The 5210-nt window shown below is 39.7% G+C and overlaps 1 pseudogene; it reads left to right on the top strand.

Annotated features, from left to right (window-relative positions):
• The first annotated feature begins 1171 nt into the window (after positions 1–1171).
• LOC102486995 (60S ribosomal protein L10-like) lies at positions 1172–1832 on the top strand (annotated as a pseudogene).
• Positions 1833–5210: the final 3378 nt, after the last annotated feature.

The following is a 5210-nucleotide window of genomic DNA, read 5'->3' on the forward strand; positions in this document are numbered from 1 at the left end:
TTCCAAGTCCCGGATGCGGCAGCTTGAAATTCACACCAAGCACATATGCATGCATGTCCATGATCCCCAGAGGAGAATGGAGGAGAAGGGATTTCAGCATGGCCATCTCCCGGGGGGAATGATTTCTTATTTTCTCTCCCTCTCTGTCTCTCTCTGTCTCTGTCTCTCCAGCGAGTGCACATTCCCTATAGCAAAAATCTCTCAAAAAACAACAACAAAAAAGAAACAATAATCCAACTATTGTATCAATGTGTTCTCTGGGTATTTCAGTTTAGAAAAAGTTATAGGCCATCCACTACTCTGAAGACCTTCCTTTGAAGTCTCAGAGACTTATCTGTGCAACTCATAGATTAGGTATTTCTGATCAAAATCAGAGGCAGTAATTTTTTCATAAATGAGATTACATGTTGGGAAAATACATTATCTTATGAGAGAAATGAAAGCATGTAGGCATGGGAGTCAGTTTTCATCATTCTTTGAACATTTCTTAAGGTGCAGAAAAAGTGGAGAGGAAGGCAGAGACAGAGCTAAATAGGAAAGATTTATGGGAGATTCTGAGTTAATTATTCAATCATATAGGGTTTTAAAAGAGAGATGGAGTTCTAATCACCAAGGAAAATGAAGGAAAAGACCAAAGTTCAAGTCTCAAATCTCAACGTGTGAGCTCAGCCAATTTGCTTTGTAATCTCTTTGAGTCTCAGTTTCCTCATCTGTAAAGATAAATAATACCTCCCTAAAATGCTTTATGAGATGAAACATAACATACAAGTGGTCTTCAATAAGTTTGTGAAAATGTTTATTATGGGGTCCAGCAGGTGGCATGGTGATAAAGGTGCTGGACTCCCACATGGTCAACTGGTTCAAGTCCCAGACATGGCACTTACTTTCTCACTTTCCCTTTCTTTACTTTTTTAAAAATATAATTATTTATTTAATTTTATATATTTATTCATTTATTTTAATTTGACCAGAGAGAGACAAAGAGTGAGAAAGCAAGCCGCCAGGTCTGGGACTTGAACTGTGGTTGGCCATTTGGGAGTGTCCAGCACCTTAACCACCACACCACCTGCTGATCCCACCTTTCCTTCTTTACCTGTATGTCTCTGTCAAATTAAAAATAACAACAGCGCCCTTTTACTCCAGTGTGCCCCTGAAGATCTTGGTGTCAACCATGGGCTGCTGCCCCGCCTGGTGTTACCAGTGTTGTAAGAACAAACCCCACCCAAAGTTGTGCTTCTACTGAGGTGTCCCAGATGCCAAGATGCACGTCTTTGTCGTGGGGTGGAAGAAGGCAAAAGTGGATGAGTTCCCTTTCTGTGGCCACATGGTGTCAGCTGAATATGAGCAGCTCTGGTCAGAGGCCCTGGAAGCTGCTCGTATTTGCGCAAACATCATATAATGGCTTTCCTGTCTGAGTGTGGCTCCACCTTTTCCATGTCATCGGCATCAATAGTTGTCCTGTCCTACGGCTGACAGGCTCCAGACAGGAATGAGGGGTACTTCTGGAAAGCTCCAGGACATAGTGGCCATGATCCACAGTGACCAGGTTATCACGTCCATCTGCACCAAGCTGTAGAATGAAGAGCGTGTGAGCGAGGCCGTCCACAGGCCAAGTTCAAGTTTGCTGGCTGCCAGAGGATCCATATCTCAAAAAGTGGAATTTTACCAAGTTTAATGCTGATGAATGTGAAGACATAGTGGCTGAGAAAACCCTTATCTCTGATGGCTTTGGTGTCACATACATCCCCAGTAGTGGTCCCCTAGACAAGTGGCAGTCCTTGTACTCAAGGTTCACACTGTGCTGCCCCTTCCTTAATCACAGTCATCAATAAATCTTCTGTCCCCCTAAATAAATAAATAAATAAAGATAACAAAATTAAATAATTCTTAAAAAATTTTTTAAGAAGAAAATGTATGCTGTGGTAAAACTATGCACGAATTTCAAAATTGTTTTCCACCAAAATGAGCTCTTCATTTTCCTACAGAATTTTTTAAAGTTCTTTCATATATAAAAACCCATTTAAAAATCTCAAAATCACCACATGAAGGACTTCAAAAAACACAATTCTTTACAGATATTTTATCACGGACTGCCCTATGGCATGAGGGCTAAGGTGTCTAGATCCCACATAGCCAACTGCATGATTGAGTCCTGGACCCGGCAGCTTGAGAAACACATCAGGCACACGTGCATTGCATGCCTCAAACCCTGTAAGGAGAAATGGAGAAGAGATGGTGGCAATATCATCCCCTGTGAGGGGGGAGGTACCCTCCTTCTTTCTCTCTCTCTTTTTCTCTCTCTCCTTGCCCCTGCAAGCACACATACCCTCTGGAACAAAAAAAAGAATTTTTAATTATTAGAAAAAATAGATGTTTACCATTAGAAAATTTGAAAATGACTGGAAAGCAAAATATTAAATGCTCATCATCCAAAGATGAACACTTATTTACCCCTAGTACTTTTCTGAGCATTTAAAAATAACAACAGAGGGCCGACAGGCAGCATGTAGGTTAGAGCAGCTGGATCCCATATGACTGACCCTGCAGTTTGAGTCCCAGATCCAGCAGCTTGAAAATCTCTCTGGGCACATACATCTGTATGCCCAAAATCCCAAGAGGAGGTTGAAGGAAAAGAGATTGCAGTGTGACCATACCCTCTGGCAGGTGGTTTCTCTCTTTCTCTGTCTCTCTGGCAAGCACATGTACCGTATGGCAAACATTTAAATAAACGAATAAGTGATGAGTAAGTAAATAAATGTGGATTCATGTACTTCACAATTTTGTTTTTTGCTTTTGATATTTACTATTACGCCATGAAATGGTTCCTGTCACAAACGTTGCTTTTAATTTTGTGTGACATTATTCTATCATCTAACAACATTGTAATACATTTATCCACATTTCTCTTGCTGATTTTTTTAAGTTGCTTCCAATTTATTAGTGGTATAAATAACACACTAATAAACATTCTCAGTAGCCTTTCTATACATTATTGGTGATTTCTTAAGAATATTTAGACATGAAAATGCTATGCTAAAATACACAAAGTATTTTATAGTTCTTGATATATCTTTTAATACTATCCTCAAAAACTTAAAACAGATTATACAAAATATGTACCTAGATTCAAATTCAGACCTGTTACTGAACGTGGGACTGAGACAACTGATAGCCTCTCTAAATCAACCACATAAAGCAATGTTCTAGTCACTCAAGTGTTTGCTCCCTTTGTCTCTGCACGAATGTTACTCCGCCTACAGATAGCTTACAGTCTCAAACAAAACTCATCCCATTCCTTACTAGCTGTGAGGATTTGATATTAGGGTGGACATGTCATGGTGGGTGTCTACATCCCATTGGAATCACCAGCTGTTTAGAGAACTTTTCCAGTAAGGTAGAGTCACCTCTGTGGCTTTCTCATTTCACCCTGTGGCAATCTAGCTTGTGAAATAACTCCAAAAACTTACTTAGAATCAATATGTTAATTTATTCATTTCTACAAGAAATATAATTACCCCTTTATTCCCCAAAACATAAAATTTCTGTCAACTGGTCATTTTAGTCTCTTCCTACTCAAAATTATTTTAGAGAGACTAAATTTCAGCAGGTGGTTTTGTGAGACAATGGATTTGCCACTTCGGTTTCTAATCATGCATTTTTCTGTCTCCTTGCCTACAGTTATTTTGAAACCTAGTACATCTACTTCTGTTATCTGTGATCACTAGGATATTGCCTGATGTGGAAGGGGTTTCAAAAATTTCGTGGAAATATGTAGTATGAAAAATAATGGATGAACAGCACATTTTGTGGGACCAAAATAAACTCATACTCCAATTTTATTTATCCATGAATATTTTGAGGTCCCCTTACAGATAGGACAAAAATTGTTTTAAAAAGTTACTGTTTAGTACATTTTTGTTACTATAACAAGACCTGAGACTTGGTAATTTTATAAAAAAAGAAAAGCTCATTTTCTCATGGTTCTGGAGGCTGGGTAGTCCAAGATCAAAGCGCTGACAGATTTGCTGTCTTGTGTGGACCACTCTTGGCTTCTAAGCTGGTGTCTGCTGCTATATAATCCCATGGCAGAAGGGACAAACAGTTCTCTTGCACCTCTTAAAAAGGTGCTAATCCCATCCATGAGGACTCTACTCTAGTGATTTAACCACCTCCTGAAGGCCTACCTCTTAATACTGTCACATTGGCAATTAAGTTTTTTTTTTTTTTTTTTGGAGAGGTTGTCGCTACAGGGCGCGTGTGCTCGCCAGACAGACAGAGAGAGACAGAGAGACAGAAAGCGAGAAATCAGTCCCCAGGGGGGATGGCCACGCCACAATCCCTTCTCCTCCATTCTCCTCTCGGGATTTTGGGCATGCATGCACACGCGCCCGGCTTGAGTTTTAAGCCACTGGGTCTGGGACACGAACCACAGTCGACTACGTGGGAGTCCAGCGACATAGCCATTACACTAACTGCTGGTCCCGGCAATCAAGTTTTAACATGAATTTTGGAGGGACACATATTTAAACCATTGCAGTTCGTTGAAAGACAGAAAGGACAAAAGAAATTCAAGGGGTAGAAGAACAATTTTTAACTACTCTAGTAAAATACTAGAATTAATTAAAACAAAAAGCCATTTGGAATCCCTGTCTATTCATTTTTCTCTATCACTTCTCTTGCTTTTTAATTTCACCCTGAGGAGATCAGCCGCTTGTGCCTAGGGTCAGTGTGCTCACATATTTTCTCCTGCTGCTTTCAGGAATTCATACTGAAATAAACAACAGGAAACAACATACACCCCTCTTTATGAAAATTTGTCTTATTTGAAATTCCCGAGATGAGTACCAGAAAAATTAGATTTAGAAAGTATCTACCCCCTCTTCCTTCAGCGACTTTATGAGATTGTACAATAGATGGAAATATTTATTTATGATTCATAGTGTTTGAAATGTGGGAATAAATTATCAGGCCAGATTGAGAGACCTAAGTTAAGTAGAATAATTTTTTTTTACCAGTTTGTGTGTGTGTGTGTGTGTGTGTGTGTGTGTAAAGTTTTTGCTATGTGCTCACTAGAAAGAAAGAGAGACAAAGAGATAGAAAGTGAGAAATCACCTCCCATGGGGAATGGTCACATCGCAATCCCTTCTCCTCCATTCTCCATTCAGGATCTTGGGCACACACGCATATGTTCCCGGCGTCAATTTAAGTCC

The sequence above is a fragment of the Tupaia chinensis genome, unplaced genomic scaffold (genome assembly GCF_000334495.1).
Source record: "Tupaia chinensis unplaced genomic scaffold, TupChi_1.0 Scaffold000276_1, whole genome shotgun sequence".
In the NCBI taxonomy this organism is placed as follows: domain Eukaryota; kingdom Metazoa; phylum Chordata; class Mammalia; order Scandentia; family Tupaiidae; genus Tupaia; species Tupaia belangeri.